Source organism: Psittacula echo, assembly GCF_963264785.1.
Source record: "Psittacula echo genome assembly, chromosome: 3".
NCBI classification, from domain to species: domain Eukaryota; kingdom Metazoa; phylum Chordata; class Aves; order Psittaciformes; family Psittacidae; genus Psittacula; species Psittacula echo.
In genome coordinates, this window is record NC_137736.1 from 99,461,180 (window position 1) to 99,480,001 (window position 18,822).

At 39.9% G+C, this 18,822-nt stretch overlaps 1 long non-coding RNA gene across 1 annotated transcript; it reads right to left on the reverse strand.

The window, feature by feature from the left end:
* Positions 1–299: 299 nt before the first annotated feature.
* On the reverse strand, positions 300–18,822 carry LOC308218260. Its single transcript, XR_013956345.1, has 3 exons — positions 16,986–18,822; positions 5,942–6,126; positions 300–1,202 (listed from the first exon to the last, which is right to left on the reverse strand). It is a non-coding gene; the product is annotated as an uncharacterized lncRNA (long non-coding RNA).

Consider the following 18,822-nt stretch of genomic DNA (forward strand, 5'->3'; position numbering starts at 1 on the left):
TTTTTAACACACAAGCAGACTGCCAGAGCAGTGAGATCACTAGGAGGAAAGCAAACTCACCAGTAAGGTAACACCATCCCTCTGTTCTACACAGACTGCAGGTTTATGTGGCAGAAATAGATCATCAAAAAAGAGGTGACAGTTTGCTGGATTTGCAAGGGCAGGTGATTCAGAAAGACAACACTTCATTTGTCTTATATTTTTTATTTTAATCACTTTTCCCTCATTTATAGTTGGATTTCATCCTGTATTTCTATATTCAAGGCTGCCAAGGGCTTTATCAATAGTCTTGTGGTGCCTATTGGATATCTCAACAGGATAAAGACATGGCACTTTTTCCATCCCCCTGTTCTTGCCCCCTGTTGGCTTCCTTTTGTAGCTATTGGTTACATTTTTGTGCTTTTAAGTAACTTTCTGACTGCTTCTTCACGCCCCAGGAAGTTCTCCCATATTCTTCTTACCTCTTTGGGGGCCATATCATTTATTCACCACCTGGATTATTCAGTAATCTGCTGATACCAGGAAGGAGAGAGTCTGACAATGAAATACCTCCATGTTCCTTGGGTATTGATTTCAATGTTGATTCATGAGGGGTTTTATTCTTTTCGCAAGTGCAGTCTCTGCATTCTTTACAGATTCTGCACTCAGTGCTCATAAGATTGTATAATTGATTCAGAATACATGTTTAAATAAAGCTATTGCAATTAACACTACATTTAGACTAAAAAAGACTGATCTCTCAGTGCTGACCGTAGTACTGGGAAGTTTCCCCTTTACTAAATAATTCCAAACCATTTTTCACATCCCTGCATAGTTGAACCTCATGGAAATAGTACAAGACTCCACCCTAAGGTGCAGTATATGAGGAACTAATAGCCACAGGGCAAAAGAATGATGCTGGAGTAACTGCATCCTGTCTTGCTTCGACAGACTGGCAAACAAGGGTGGTGACTTCTGTTCTGACTTCGAAGAAACTTTTCTCCACATTGGGTTGTTCCCACTTTTTACCTGTTTAGGTTGGTTTCCAGTTCTCCAGTGCACAAAAATAACTCCTTTAGTCTGAGCTGAGAAAGGCTGATGTGCTTGTGTCTGTCTTTGGAGGAGACGAGTTGAAGGTATATCAACACACAATCTGGGTGAGACTTTGTTTTGATTCGCAGCTGAATTCACTACCAGGAAGCCACCAAAGTGGAACAGAATTCCTGTTGGACATTACAACAAAGTGTTCAGAGCTTTGATTTTTTAATTTTTTATTTAATTTGTTCTCAGATTGCTGGAAAGTGTTATTGAATATTCATTGGGAAACAAGCTGGGAACTATCCAAGATGGGGAGGAAAACTCATTGCCTCTTACTCCTTCCCTCTGATTTGTGCTGAACCATTGCCAGGCTTTAGCTTTACAAGGTTTATTTTTATTGATTTTCAACAATAAACTGTGGGAGGATCTACAATAAAAGATTTACAGTGCATCATGAGGAAACACAACTCCTTACCAAATATTATATTGATCAATTCCCAGATGCTACTGAAAAAGCATATGAAATCCCAAAATGAAGTCCAGTGATTGAGAACTTCCTCTCTCTAGTGACAGATGCATATAACTGTTATGTCTTAGGAAAACAATAAAAGGGAAGGGAGTGACTCTGCTTCTCTGACCATATCTTCAACAGCCCAGTTAAATCTGTCAACTCAGTGTAATCCACATAAATAAAGAATTTGGGAATCAAGAGAACTGCTAGTGCATCTGAAGAGTCCCATTCTTTGAAGCTGCCTCTCCTGCTGCAGTCAGGCCCTAATTGGTCACAGAAGGCCCTGTTGTGACTAGTAAATGGATGGACCAATAATGATTTGAATAATCTGGAACTGGCCGGAGATATGCCTGGAGCCCTGAATACTCTCAAATGGGTGGGCGGGATGTAAATCACTAGTCATCGTATAAAAATACAAATAAATCTGACTTCTATTAAAAAAAAAGGGCATGTCCATTTTCTAGACCATTGTGTAGCTTCTGCTGAAATAACTCCCAAAGTGTGATCTGATGTGTAAATTTTTCCAAGAGTCCTTCTTCCAGTTCTACTCCGCTTCCATTCTAACACAACAGTTCAGTAATTGGTGGCTTCTTTCTGGTCAGAAGGATGATGAATGTAGCCCTAAAGGCTGCAAACACTAATGTGTGCAAGTCTGCTGTAGAGAATGGAGTTAGGGCTTTGCTTTCTAAGCAAGTTTCTGCTACACCAGTCAGCTGAGTGCTAGCTGAAACTATGAAGAATTAAACGTTGCAACATTGTTCCATCCTGATTCTCTATTGGAAAAAAAAGGAATAGATTGGAAACATCCAGTCTGGTGTTTTACTAGTACTTTGGAGATGGGAACTCAGTTTTCTCTGAAATCCAAAGGCAGCTTGTAGCTTTCATTGAGAGCCCTCTGAAAAGCCTATGGTTTTTGTTTTTGTTCCCCAGTGATAACTAAACTGAGTAATAAAATAATTGCTGACATACCATTTTATTTATAGTGCTGTATTCAACAATAAATGGAAGGTGTGCTGATCCTTCTATCCTTTAATCTTTGTGTCTTTATACTGCGTCTTCAGCTCACTCCTTAGCCAGCTCACTAGTAGGATAGAGGAAGAGGCTATGTGATAAGGGCAGGCAGAGATCCATGGAAGGCAGCAAATTCACTTCTTGCCCATCGCAAGCGGGTAAAGGAATAAAATTTGGCTGGATAGAATTACTGCCTTTGTAGGACCAAAGAGACACAGCTTATTGTATTGAAGGGAGGACAGTTAACAGAGCTGTCAGAAATTTCAGCGCCACCAAACAAGGAAAAGCAGATCTTATGGGGGTGAACGAATGGGTGGGTGATGGCTGCTAAAGGAACATGGAAAAGGCACAGAATGACTTAGGTGGGAGACTTAAACATTCATGAGACTATAGGGATGTTTTATTTTTTCCCTAATGTGATCAGTAAGTGGATCTGCAGAACATTCTATGTCAATAGTTTGCATACCTGAAGAACAGAATTTCTATCTTGGATGCCATTTCTGCATCTGCGCTGTGAAATGAAACATTGCAAGATCTAGACATAAGATGGGTTAATCATGTTGGTACCTCACATCTAGGAACAGAAGCTGAGCTTTTGGTCAGACAAACTCTGCAGAGCAGAACAAAAGCATTGCTCTGGTAGCACTGGGGTTATAAGCCTCCTGGATACATCCCATTGGTGGCCTTTGTTTCAATTTCAGATGCAATAGGGTGAGCAGTAACCCTGTTTGTAAGTTCCTAATTTTCCATGAACTGGTAACCTACCTGGAGCAGACTGGTTTACATTTTTTCCCCATTTGGAAATTAATCCTTAAGCCATGTAATTTTCCTTTGCTACCTACAATTGTTCAAAAGATTGTCTTCTGAAGATGGTTCAGTAAACTCAATCCCTGGAACACAGTAATGGCTTAACAATTACTATGGCCACGCCAAGAATGTAAATGAAAAACTGTTCACTAGTGTTCATCCATAGTCCTGAAATCTCTATAGATACGTATGGAAAAGGATGGGTGAAAGGTTATCTTTTTGCTCATCTTTCATTTCAGGGATTCTCCGCAGAACATGGCTGGAAAAACAGGCACAGGGACACTTGTGTGACTGCTCCCTTGTCTGTAGGTTGCCCTTTACAAGAGTTGTGCTGTAGCAATCTCTTCTGCTTCCCTTTTGAAAGCCTGACCCATGCTCTCACTGAACTTCTGAGGTAAGTTTTGAATGGAAAAGCTGAACATCACAGGAAGTCCCACAAGGCTAGCAGAACATTAGTCTGCTACAGTTTTGATCATCTATATTCTGTGGACGGATCTAAACTTATTTCTTGTCTACACCCAGCACCAAGATACAGCCATGAGTGGAGGATTTAACAGTTCTTAGGAGATAGCACCTGGAGTGTTCAGGATATGAATATGTGGACTTCTGTTCTTCTACGATAAGTGGTGACAAAGACACAGGTCTTCTGAAGGCAATGAATCCTGCTACAAAGACCACATAGCTCCTTCAGGGTGGTCTACATGTCTGTGACAACTGGTGGGCACTAACCTGTTATAAAATCACTTCAGTGGTTGAAAGGAAAAGGCAGAACTTAAACATCCTGAATGTTCTAGCTCAAACAGCAAGACATTCTGCCCTGTTGATGAAAGAAGCAGGTAAACTGGTACACTCAAAGAAATTGGGTTTTTATCTCTTCCAAATCTTGTGCTGCTTTCCTGAAGGGCATGTAGGTCAGCGTGGCTAGCAAGCTTGTGTGCTCTATGATGCCAGTGCTTGGGAACTGGCATTTACTCTCCTGGGGGCCTCAGAACAGTGTGCACAACCTTGTCTATACAAACAGACTGCAAAGCTGCTTCTAATTCAAAAACCCATAAAGAAGTAGTTCTCAAAAAGATAGCTCTGGAAATGTTGCTGTTGCCATGAATGGTCTCTACTGCACCATGTCTAAATTCCTTCCTAGATGCCTGTGGAAAATCTTGCCATTTGAAATCAGTATTTGCAATATTGATTAATAATATCCTATTTGGGACCCTCATTTTCAGAGTGTAGCTTTCTGTAGTAGTGATAAAACATCTTTTTGCATTAGGTGTCAATTTTTGCTGTTATTGGAGGCAGCTTTCCTTCCAGAGAAGGCAGCCCTGAGACAATGTTCTAGTCCAACAGTATTCAGTAATGGTTTTATTATTTGGTAAAACTGTCCTGCCAGCTGGATCTTTGAAGGCTTTATACTCCCTGGATGCAAGTAGCAAGTCAGGAACTGCCTTGTGGTAAGAAACAGAATGAAATGTGGACATGGATGCTACTATGATAGCTGGTGACATAACTATGTTGTATAGGTAATGACTTCACCCTAAAGGCTGAAGCTGAAGGTCTAGATTGACACCTTGAAGATACTTGACATTTAAGAAAAGTTAATGAGAATCTAGAGATGCTGGGAAATGCAAGAACTATCCTAGTGTGAGCCACACCTGAGCTCTCTACCTAGCTAGAGAGAACCTTACAGAAGAACTGTCAGTCCTCTTCTGGTTCTGACTGAACAGAGGAATAATTTCCATGGAACTTGTCCTACAGGATGCCAGAAACTTACAGAAAATGACCTCTAATTGCCAGCATCCAGACATCCATGGAGACCTACCAGGGGTGATTCCAAGCACGATTTGACAGTGGGGTGCTGGATTGCTCTGTCTGCTTGCAGCTGAAGGGTCCAAAGATGATTTGACCTTGTCAAAATTAATTTTGGTGTTACTGATAATTTCTGCTGAGGGCTCCAAGAACTGCCCATGAGGGCATCATGGCTGCTGAGGGATCCAAAAACTGCAGATCATGAAACAACCAAGGTAATTCAAACTCTGCTTCATCAGACAGCCTGGTGTTCCCAGGTTTGAGCTATGCTTAACTTCAAAAGAATTTATGTACGGGAAAATCAGAATCTGTTTTGCAAATGTTCTGTTCCCTGTCACCCTCTAATCAAGGTCTAGCCGTGTTAGGAGACTTGCTGACAACCTAGGGCAAGAAGTGAAACAGTAAAAGTATTCTGGTCTTTCTCAGTGTTTCTGCTCAGGCAAACTAGAACCAGAGGTCAAGTGCCAGTATCACTTGGGACACCTTGAAGCAAGACATTTTGCTTGCTCAGCATTCTTATAAGATTCATGTTATGCTTATCAAGCCAAATAAAACATATGTTATGCAGATGGTTTTTAATGACACCACTACATGACACAGTAAGTGTCTGAATGCTGGGGAGGTCATGCTCATCCATGAGGTATGTATTAATAGAGAATTAATTTGTCCGAGGTTATAGTAGCTTATCCAAGGAACAAATAACAGAAATGATACAATTTCTAAAATTAAACCCAATCTTAACAGCTATTTAAATGTTAATGTAAGTATAAATTAGTGAATAATTAAAACTACCTGGTATATCAGTGGCTAATGAAAAGCTCTATGTGTAGCCACCAGTTGTCTGAAGAACATGGGGATGGTAGAACTGACACTGCTCTTGCACAGACACACAGTTACTGCTTTCTCAGGTGCTGCTGAACAACCTTCTCCCATGTGAGTATCAGATGCACAGGTCCCAATGGCTGCATGCAATACCCCTGTACCAACACACAGAGACATGGAGAAGAATTCCAAGTATTCTTAAAGATACTAAAATCCAGGAGGTTTTTTGGTTTTGTCTATATAGTACCAAGAAGAGGATGAAAGAAATTGGCAAAGGTAAAGAAGCTCAATATAAATTATTTGGTTTTAATATAGAGGGTGACAAAGAAACTCCTATCCCTAGGACATGCTTTATGGGAAAAAAGTAGTTTCACCAGGCCCAGATGTCTCAGAAGAGATATTTTTACAAGAACTCTAAAATAAATGTGAAAAAATAAAGATAGAGTTAAAGAATTGGTCAATTACCATTAAACATATCCACTACCTGGACAACTGCTAAAGAGAAAAAGGTGCAGTTGCAGAGGAAACTGAGATACTTTCACAGCATAAGGTAGAGCCTTTCTCAGGCTACTTACTTTATGCCTGCATAAGCATAAAATAATGGGATCACAATATCACAGCTCTGCAAGTAACCCATATGTTCTATGCTACTAGAATTGCTTGACCTAAATAAGTTAGATACCCCAAGAACCAGGAGGAAGTCCAACAGTTTAATCCTGATTTGGAAATAGACTAAGTAACCACTCCTCAGAGAAGGAAAAATGTTGTCACTTTTCTTATCAGAGTAAGGTATTTGAATCTTCTTCAACTCAGAACAGTTTTCTACCAATGCCACTAATCTGAGGGGACTGTAAACCCTCCTGTCAAAAAAACCCCACCAATCCAAACCCTCAGAAAGCATCTTCACAGAAAAGAAACAGCTTGTGGGTGGATTGAAGGAGGGAAGAGGTGAATCCCCTTGCTGGTTGCTGAACAGCCATGAAGTCTTTCAATGCTGCTTGCTGCTCCCTGTTTTCCCTCTTCAGCAGCATTAAAGTAGGAACATAAAGCAGTTTAAAGACACCTGTACTGGTGCTCTCTTTAGCAATAAACCCCAGAACTTTGGCATAACAGAGGTCTGTGATGCAATTCACAAATATTCAGTTATCTCAGTGTTCCTGGAACATAACTGGAAACATAAGGTGTTCCTTTAGTGAGCTTTAATGAGTACTTACATTTATTGTATGCTCGTTTTACTGTTACTTCAGGAAACATCTTAGGAAAGCAATATTGAACTTGCAAGGAACTGCACAGTTAGTCCAATAAAAGCAAATTCTGCTACTCTTTGAAATCCTACCTGCAGCTTGCTTTCATCTGATAATGGTAAGTTATCTGCCAATAACCTTTGAACAAGGCCATTTTGTGACTTCCTTTTTTTTGCACATATCCTTGATTTAACAAGAAAGATGGGGAACATCTGTGGATAACATCCACTGGGCACCTTTCTGGAAGAAAAACTTGTATTCCTTCAGGCTTTTGAAACCATGCTTTTCTATCCCCTCACTTTGAGACTGTTTCAGCCAGTTTCTTAAAGTCTTCTGATGGACTTGGGAAGTCATGACAATTTTTAAGCAGCTCTTTGGTCTGTCCCTGTTTTTCCCACTCTCCTCCTCAATGACAGCATGTATCCTTACACTCTGTAATTTCTGACAACTGTTCTAAAATATCTGATTAAAATCAATATTTTAATGTGTAGCGAAGGGGAAATGGAGAAACAAAAAGAATCCTTGGGCACTTTGGTTTTCATAGAACCATAGAATGGGTTGGGTTGAAAGGGACCTGAAAACTCATCCAGTTCTAACCTCCTGCCATGGGCAGGGACACCTTCCACTAGATTAGGTTGCTCAAAGCCCTGCCCAACCTGGCCTCAAGCACCTCCAAGAATGGGGCAGCCACAGCTTCTTTGGGGAACCTGTACCAGTGCCTCACCACTGTCATAGTGAAGAGTTTCTTTCTAGTATCTAATCTAAATCTACCCTCTTTCAATTTAAAGACATTCCCCCTTGTCCTACATGTCCACTGCATGCCCTTGTAAAAGGTCCTTCTCCAGAGTTCTTGTAGGCCCCCTTTAGACACTCGAAGCTGCTATAAGGTCTCTCCAGAACCTTCTCTTCTTCAGGCTGAAAAAGCCCAACTATCTGAGCCTGCCTTGATAGGAGCGGTGTCTGATGTTGATTTTCTGTGCTGTAGAAGATAATTCTCACATCTACTTCTCTACTACTGTTGCAGCTATGGATTTTCAGCCACAAATTCAATTCTTCAAATAAAGATGAGCTTTTATAACTTAGGCCATACATAATGCAGAAAGAGATCACCTCTCTCTGTTTATCTTGGAGCAGAAGATCCTGTGCCTTTAAGACTCTAAGACAAAGTTCTCCCTGGAAACCTTTCTTAGACCACCTATTTCACCACAAAGTGTCTTTTAAGCATGTATACATCAGCAGATTCTAGACAATAACTGCTTGCATACATTCATACAGTACCTACAGCATTCCATCACCACATGGATATACAGTGACCATCGCAAGGCAGATTTTAGTTTCCTTTTACAAACATTAAAAAAAACCCCACACAAAAAAGCCAAAATAACTTATACCTGTACTTCAGCAGGTCAAAGGAGGTGAACCTTGCCCCTCTGCTCTCGTGAAAACCCACTTGGAGCATTGTGTGCAGTTCTGGTGTCCTCAACATAAAAAGGACATGGAATTGTTGGAACAAGTCCAGAGGAGGGCCACGAGGATGATCAGGGGACTGGAGCACCTCCCGTATAAAGATGGGCTAAGAAAGCTGGGGCTGTTCAGTCTGGAGAAGGCTGCGGTGAGACCTCATAGCAGCCTTCCAGTATCTGAAGGGGGGCCAATAAGGATGCTAGGGAGGCATTATTCTTTAAGGACTGTAGTGATAGGGCAAGAGGTAACGGGTTAAAACTTAAACAGGGGAAGTTTAGATTGGATCTAAGGAAGAAATTCTTTACTGAGAGGGTGGTGAGGCACTGGAACGGGTTGCCCAAGGAAGTTGTGAATGCTCCATCCCTGGCGATGTTCAAGGCCAGGTTGGACAGAGCCTTGGGTGACATGGTTTAGGGTAAAGTGTCCCTGCCCATGGCAGGAGATTGGAACTTGATGATCTTAAGGTCCTTTCCAACCCTAACTATTATATGATTCTGTGATTTAATTTCCAATATTTTAGACACTTAATTCTTTTGAAGAATAAGATATTGGGTTTCTTAACACATGAGAAAACACAAACTGGAAGTAAGCAGCTAGTTGCACAGGTAGCAACATAAGTCATGTAGAAAAGAACAGATTAAAGCAAAGCAAACTTGAATTAAACCAAAATAAAACAAGCCTCTTGGTAAAACTGTACCTTGTTAAATAGCAGAGGCTCTTACATATGCCTGCAAGAGAGTCCAACTCATTAATTAAGGCTGGAACCTGTCTCTGGCTACTTCACTGCTGGCTTACAAACTTTTATGTTTCAAAATCTATTACCTGCATTCTCAACGTAAGTTTATCTAAACACTTTCCATTAGCCAGCTTCTAAATATGATATTAAAGCATGTCAGTCTTAGGATTTGATCACAAGGACAAGGTACTGTTCTACATTTTCACTGCAGCTCTTTAAAAATAAGCTTCTATAAAGACATTAAGAAATAGAGTGCAGACATTCTTATTTGACCAAGGTTTAACATTTATCTTATACACAAGGGGGATAAAATTGGATTCCACCTCATTTGCGATATGGGAATGAAAAAAATAGCTTGTTGTGTGCAGTAAGTTGCTGAATTCAAGTGCAATTCACTTCTGGAACCTCCATAACAATACAACCAACAGGGGGCTGTCTGGCTACATGATGTTATCGAACCTGCAGTGAAATCCTTTTTCTAACTGTACAACCTACCATCCCCACACGCTTCCTAAAACTGGCTGTTGCACACGTAATTTCACAGATTTCTTACCTCCAACACAGCAGAGCTCTCCATCTTTGTCTGACACTACTGGAAATGTCTTATTTTGTTGTCTGAAGCTTCATTATACATAGATGGATAATATAGTTTTATATATTTACTGATATGTCTGAAAATAACAGATACTGCTTATTGGAAGAGGGAGATTTTCACATTGTCTTGAGGACAGGAAAGTTGAGTCACAGCTGTTTCCATATGCTAAGAAGCTGTATCTATGTGAGTATTTTTGTGTTAGTGTCATATGTAGATATCAATCTTTTGTAGAAGGAAAGAAGGAGACCAAGATGTTGTTAGCTCCTTTGATACTTATTTAAAGAGCAAATAGGCAAAGTCTGTCTATAGGAGTACCAAGAAAGGAAGAATAAGGTCCTGAATATTCCTTACATTGCTTTAAGCAATTGAAATTAACTTTAATACTGGACTGCCATTCTTGGGAGCAGAGGGAACTCTTCCTTGGTGCCAGCACTGTTTCTCACACAGAAAGCATATTCAGCTGGCTGAGCTTACAAAAAATGAACCCAAAGTCATTCAGTGAAACCACCATGGAAGTATCAGAGCCAGGTTAATATTGAAGGAAAAAGAAAGACTCTGTCAGTCCCAAACTTGTCTGGCTTGAGAATCACAGGACTGTTGAACCATGTTCATATATTATTGTTGACTGTTCTAGCTGGACCAATAATATAATCCCTGAAGCTTTTCTTTTGCCTTTGTATCAATAAAATATAAAAATGTATACATTTGACTTTATATTCTATAATTTATACCTTATATATTTCAAATTTTATAATACTTAAAGTTTTTTGGAGTATTTTATGAGAGATTCTAAAATGTTTTACTTTTAAAACCACTTAAAAGTGTAAAAGGATGTAGAATGGAGAGGGCCCGGAAGGGCTGAATCGCTGTGGGGTGGGGGCGAGGTGCCGGTTGGTGAAGAGCAGCGGGACGGCCAGGTACAAGTCCACGGCCACGTCCTTCCCGCCCTGCTGCCGGAGCCTGCCTGTATTACAAGCCATTACCATAAAATACAGTGAAACAAGAACCTTAGCCCAAGGCCCACACTTGATAAACACAAACACAGCAAATACCGGCTCTAGGTAAGCTACAGCATACTGAAACTGTGACATCAAGAGAAACAACTTTGAGAGCCAATAAATCAGCATTGTGCCTTGATCAGATCTGTTGTTATCTCAACCCTTCGTGCCCCACGTTGGGCGCCAAAAAAAGAACTGTCGTGGTTTAAGCCCAGGCCGTAAATCAGAACCACGCAGTCCACTTCCCCCTCCACCTTTCTTCCCTCCGCTTCTGGAGGGACGGGGAGGAGAATCAAAAGAATGCAACTCCCACGGGTTGAGATAAGAACAGTTTAATAACTAAGGTATAAGAACAGTTTAATAACTAAGGTATAACATAAATCACTACTGCTAACACCAATAATAATAATGATAAAGGAAATAACAAGGAAGAGAATACAACCGCTCACCAACCGATACCTCGCCCCCACCCTGCAGTGCCCCAGCCCTTCCGGGTAACTCTCAATTCTACCTCCTGGGCATGACGTGCTATGGTATGGAATACCTCTTTGGCTAGTTTGGGTCAGGTGTCCTGTCCCTGCTTCCTCCTGGCTTCTCCTCCTCCCTGGCAGAGCATGAGACTCACAAAGTCCTTGGTCAGGGTAAACATTCTGACCCACAACTGAAAACATCAGCTTTATCAGTATTATTCCCAGGCCGAAAGTCAAAACCACAGCGCTGCACCAGCTACTAAGAAGAAAAACTGACTGCTGCTGCTGAACCCAGGACAGCTGCTGACAGAAATTTCTTTTGTAGGTAATAAAGCCACACGCTTGCCATTCAAAAACCATAGAGAAATGTGAAACTTTCTATCCATGGCTGTCTCCTATGGCTATAAACAGCAGAAGAAAGCATTATGAATATATTATTCCCATCTCTCAACAGAAGCTAAGTAAATTAGCCTCTAGCTACTTAGCACAGTAGACTTCAGATTGGAGATTTGAACTAGATAAATGCTGCTATAACTAATCTGTTAATTTCAGAACTTTTAAACACAGGTTTCAAATTTTACATTGAGAGATGGAAGCAATATTAGATAAATTTTATTTTATTTACTAGCACAGAGCTACAAGCAAATAAAATTTGGAGAAAAAAACAAAACTGAGTTTTTGCTCCTCAGAGTCATTAAATAACTTAAAACAGAAATGAACTGTTTCATTTAGGGTGCTAAAGTAACATCCCAACGATACTAGCTCCCTCACAGAAAGATGAACAATGTCACTTGTGCCATTGCATTTTCTCCACCATTTTTTCATATTTCTGCTTATAGTTAAATATTTTCTGACACACACAACTGCCACCTTTGAAAGGAGATCCACATATATCACAGATATAAGTTTTCCTTCAAATCCATTTGAAATGTTTATTTTAAATGAAAAATTGCTGCACTGCTTCAATTTAAACTGTGGTAAAACAGCAGCTAACCACTGTGGATATATTTCTAACAATCATTTCTTGTGACTTCTACGACAGGAGGTGGTGAGGAAGAACATAAAAGCAGTCTATAAACATTTCAAATTTCTATCATCACCGACTGAGAGAGTTCTCCCAATATTTAACAAGATACCATGATTAGGGGAAGAGCTGAAACATTTTCAGGTCTCTATATCCAAATATCAAGATCAGAACCACTTTCACTCAATAAAGTGCGCTATACGGAGTACCAACGAAACTGCTTTTGAAATTCGAAGAACAATGGCTTGCAAAAGTCGTAAATACACAGGTGTAAGTCACTCGACATTTCTAAGGATGCACTATTTCCCACTGTACAGAAAAAAAATTGTGTTCATATTTTAGTTCATTCTTTCTGCAACATAGATCTTTATAGGTAAATTTATTGTAAAATATGCTGAAGCTCAAACACAAACATTACTTTTAGTGTGTAAAAGGTTTTGCAGAATATTAAAGATATTACTCATGAAACCACATTCCAAAATTGGGACAAACAAGTGTTTAATATTAATAGCTATAAATGCAAAATGAATCCCTGACAAGACTGGGCACAAATCACAGTGTTTTGGAGTTCACAGGACTGCATGAATAGACCATGAATCAACAACATGCAAACTCGGTTTCTCATCTTGAGGTAACAACAAGGAAAGTTGATTACAGACCTGGTTTTCAAAAGATGCACAATACTCACCTCTTCCTCTCAGATCAGAATAAAGGCCACAGAAAATTGACGAAATGGATTACTGTAGTACAGCTACTAAATAAAAGTGTTGTATTTCTAAGCTAAGAACCAACAGCCCTTCAAGGTAAGTACCCCTATTTTAAATGTGACATGGTGTCGTGGTTTAAGCCCAGGCCGTAAATCAGAACCACGAAGTCCACTTCCCCCCCCCCACCTTTCTTCCCTCCGCTCCTGGAGGGACAGGGAGGAGAATCAAAAGAATGCAACTCCCACGGGTTGAGATAAGAACAATTTAATAACTAAGGTATAACACAAATCACTACTGCTACCACCAATAGTAATAATGATAAAGGAAATAACAAGCAAGAGAATACAACCGCTCACCAACCGGTACCTCACCCCCACCCTGCCATGATCCAGCCCTTCCGGGAACTCTCCATTCTACATCCTGGGCATGACGTGCTATGGTATGGAATACCTCTTTGGCTAGTTTGGGTCAGGTGTCCTGTCCCTGCTTCCTCCTGGCTTCTCCTCCTCCCTGGCAGAGCATGAGACTCACAAAGTCCTTGGTCAGGGTAAACATTCTGACCCACAACTGAAAACATCAGCTTTATCAGTATTATTCCCAGGTCGAAAGTCAAAACACAGCACTGCACCAGTAGAAAAAATGACTGCTACTGCTAAACCAGGACACATGGAGATGCTGAAACTACAGTAGCATGCAAGAATGAGGTACCCTGTTTAAGAAGAGACTGTCAACAGACATCATATCACATGATATTTTAATTCAAACAATATCTCCTAAGAAGCTCAGCTGCAAATCTGAACAGCCAGTGTGTCCTCTTAGGCTCTTAAGTCAGACACCTCTGAAGGGAGGAATACAAGTACTATGAAAACAACAGCCTGGTAACTTGTTTAGCAACATATAAGGATAAAAGCAGAAAAACATCACATCCAATTGTCAGGCATTCTCATTTGACGTAACCATGAGGACATGGCTTCCTCTACTTGCAGTCTTTTGTTCTGTTGCCCACGGAATTTTCTACCGATTTCTACCTATAGCAGCATCAGGCTTCTTGAGTGCTCAGCCCACAAACATCTTCCCTAGCTCAGTACCACACCAGACCAGTCCTATCATTAGATTAAATATTCTGTATGATCATGAAGATTGCTACATAGTACACTAACACAAGGGGGCAAATGAAGATTGCAGAATCTCAAAGCAGGAGTTACCCAACTTCTTAGTGTTTCATTTTGTAGTCCTCATGTTCTTTTTACAGTTATTAGGTTGTGGTTTGTTTCCAGCACCTCCCCCTCCAAAAAAGCATTTCCTTTGAGTTCCAATTCCCATATTAGTTGAAACATTTTATTTACTTCCATAATGACAATGAGAGAACTAAAGCACCTTGGACATGAAGAAAGGCCAAGAGAGTTGGGACTCCGACCTGGAGAAGAAAAGGCTTGTGTGTATGTTATCTTACCGAAATTTATCAATTCCTTCTGCAGCAGACAAGGGAGAGCAGCAAAGACACAGCTAGGCTTCTCTCAGTTGTGTCCAGTGACAGGACAGGAAGCAACAGGCACAAAATGAAATGCAGGAAAAACTATCTGAACAGGACAGGTTGAAGAGTCTCCATCCTTGAAGATATTAAAAACCTGACTGGACAAAGCCCTAAAAAACCTGCTCTGCCTGTCCCTGCTTGGACTAGATCTCCAGAGGTCCTTTCCAACCTCAACTATGTTACTTTGGGATTTCTTTTCAGGACCAAAATTACTGAAATAGCTGAGAACTCTAAAGGTTGCCCTCTCTGTGTTGAATATGATGAGGCGGATGCAATTGAGTGATTTCACAGATGACAGCAAAAGCTACTACTTAACAGTCTGCATTCTCTTCTGGAGCTGAAGCACAGTGTGCTCCTGTGAACGTTAGGAATGATCCGAGGCTTGCAAGCCCTTTCCCCAAGCCTGGCTCATTCTCTTTGCCTCAGGCCAGATCCCTTTTGTCAGGCTGCTGCTTCTTCAAATTTCAACAAACAAACCCCCCAAATTTTGCCCAACCTGTCCCAATCCATTGAATTTTCCATTCCATCAGATCTGTCTTTCCACTACCAGGTCTCAGCTCCAATCTTTCAACACTAGATTTTTAGACATGCTCCTCTCACTAGTTGTCTTCACTCCTATACAGCTGCTAGTCTCAGTTTATTTTCAAGCAGGCCTACCTTTTCTTTTCCTTTTATATGAATTAAGCATCTTTGTTCCCATACAGTTCCTAAGCCTAGCAGAAACAAGCCTCTGACCTGAAAACAGCAAGCCTTCCTTTGTTAAATCAGACACAACCCTTAGGACCTCAGAGCTGCAAAGCAGAGGGAGTCCCATTCGGCCATGGGCTATGGCTCTGCCCATGCAGGTAAACATCTGGAAAATACAATTGCTAATATTATTTAAGGCAACTGTGGACTGTGCAAAATAAGACAATCTTTTCAAAGGTTTAGGATCTGAATAACTTGGGTAAAGACCTTCATAAGCACTTGAAGTAATTTTCTTAATCCAGATGGGAGCTTTGGTTCCTCAGCTGAGCTCTGGTTCTGAGAACGCTCAAATTGTATTTTCATCATATCGCTGAACTGTTACAAGCTGCTAGGGCCACCAAACAATGCAGCTCAACTTTTCCCCTTCTGCTTCTTCCCACTGCCTGCCATCCCCTGCCTTGTTCCAGTTGTAGGGGTTTTCATGGTGAACCAGAAGGAAGCAGCCTGTTTTAACTATTCACACGAAGGCCTGCACTGGCACAATTAAGTAGTTAGGAACAAATGGTCTGGCTACTGGACCTTGACACAGCCATGCAAATAGACTTACTTGTTGCATGGTCTCAGATCTTTCTGAAGAGCTCTTTAGATACACATCCACTCCTAGAAATCCCAGAGAAAAAGCCTAAATATATTAAAGTACTGGATTCTACAAGAGTCCTGGGAAGGCCCTCTGCAAGCATCACAGTTTGCAATGTGCTAACAAAAATCAGTGACCTTTAAACTGAGGGGAACAGCGGAAGAATAAGGTCTTTTTCTTTTATAACTCACTGAGTCTGGTCTTTCCAAGGGTTTCTAAGTTTTCAAACAGCTGAAATGCACATGCAGGTCTTTAGTGTTAAGCAGTTACAGTCTGAGGCAGAGAGCGTATTTTTTTTTTCTCAGTAGTCAACCTCATTTTGGCCACATATCGTAAGAGATCTGTAGCAGGTAAATGTAAACACAGAAGTGTTTACTTTATGAAAAGCTGTAAGCTATCTAATACTGCATAGCTTTACAGTTGAGGTCTGAACTGAATTGGAAATTTTAGCCATCAGTGCTTTCACCAGTTCAAATCCATAGCAAGGGCAGATGAGAAAGGTGTGAATTTTACCAGCACGTACATCAGGCTGAAATTCTATACAGTCATATAATGCAGATTTATGAATCATAACAACTTGAATGAAGATTCATCTACATCATGCTTGTACCTGTGCAACTGCACCAGTAGTACGCTTGTGAAGTCTTAAGTCACAACAAAACTCCAATGAAGATAAGCTTTTTTTCTCATTTTAAAACATCTATGCAATACATAAAGTTGAAGCTGCAAGCACTTATTTGAAAAAGGCAAGTGTATTTTAACGGTAAAATATAACAAGGCTAATAAAATGAGATTAGCAAGTGATACTGAGTCATGATAGTGAAGAAAATAAAATCTTCAAAGGAAACACACTTGCAGATCTTGACTCTATCTAAAATTAGTGACATTTACATAACCATTAGTCTACATTTGACTCACCACACAGTTCTTGCATGCAGCTTTTAAAAGGAAAGGAGCCCAAGTAATTTCCATTCTCATTTCAGCGATTTCAATCATCTCAATGAGATTCCCTTGCAAGTAAAAAATCTTGGTGGAAGATGAGAAAAAAAATTAGTAAATTCAGTCAGATACGCAGTTTAAACTTCTAACCATAAACCTGTTACCTGTCTATAGACTCAGCGATTTAAGAAATTGTTTAAAAAGTTATGTTAAAAACTTAAGATATGTTTGCTTTATTTACTCACTTTGCTAAAAGCATGACAAAACATTTCCCAGTTCTACTCATTGAGAATATGCTGTAAAGATGAACACATAATTTTAAGAGTTTTAATAAAGAAATACTGATGTTTAAAGTAACACCATTTTAATATTTTTTTCATACACACTTACCAAAGCATTGTTAGACATGTGTAGCTTGAGATGGTTCCTTTAATAAATCCAGCTTCAATGTAAACCAAAGCGTTCAAAGTTATATATATCTATTTTATATTTGTCATCAGATACTATGAAGTCCTAAATATTGTTTGTGAACAGAGGTAAATACAAACAATAGCCAATAACGTAAACAATCAGCACGAATTATAACAACAAAAAGGCACCCAGAAATACATGAAACATCCTTTTTCATGACTCACATGCAGAAGTGGCTAGCCTTACTTCAGCAGCACAGTTAATACTGGAGATATTTACAGTCTTAACACCAATATTTACGTGCTGCTAAGGTATGACAGACATCAGCATCACAAGATTGACTAATTCATAAGTGATATTTCTCTTCAGGATGATGAAATCCTTGTTTTTTTGAGGCAGCACAATATGGCCTGCACCTTTTCAAAACCCACAAACCATTATGTGCTGCTACGTTATGCCAAGGTGTCTACTATACTTCAAGGAAACAGAAACACATGCTGAAAGCTAAATGCAGAATTTTCTTACTGAACATTAATTTTCATGTAGTGACATCAGTTGTATTAATAAACTATAAAATGTGTATTAGGCATTTGTCCATTGCCAAGCTGACTGTTTATTCATATCGAAGCTCTAGACTTCATTGTCAACTGTGCATAACACCTTCATGGGACACAAATCAGGAACAATTGTGTGCCTGATTAGGGGAACGAAAAAATATGCAGATGTTTACTTCAAAACAAAACAAAATGTTTGGGTTATTTTCTAATCTAACTTTTGGTCATCTGGAAGCCTGATGTGGAAAAAAAAAAAAAAAAAAAACCACAACAAAAAAACCCCCACCAAAACCCAAACGAACAACCCAACCAAAAAACAAACCAAACCCCAAGAAAACCTCTCAACTTTCATGTGTAAGAAAATAAGAGTTAATTTCAGAATAAGCTTCTGTCAAGTACTGTGTCAGTCTCCAAGCAGTCTGTTACATCTGCAGGCTATCCTTGCCACAATTTTGGGGCAGACAGATTTACAAGTGCTTCTTCAGCCATTTCAGATGAAAAAAAAAAAAAAAAATAAATTAAAACCCCCACAAAAGACTGTTAGCAAGAACAGTAACTTATCTGTTATTAGGATCAGGAGTTCATCCTCTAGAACAACCATGCTACTTTACTTGAAGAGGTAGACAGAGAGTTCACATCCCAGCCAGATATCTTTTTGTTACACTAAATTATGCCAGCATTTCAAGCGTGTACAGTCCTTTCACTCACTAGTTTCCTAGATAACCAAATTATTAAGACAAAAAAAACATACACAGCATGGACCTAAGCACTCCATTCCATTGTAATGAGCCTTTTACTCAGTTCATGATAAAACAACTTCTGTAAATTATCAGGACTACCTGTAAGCACAA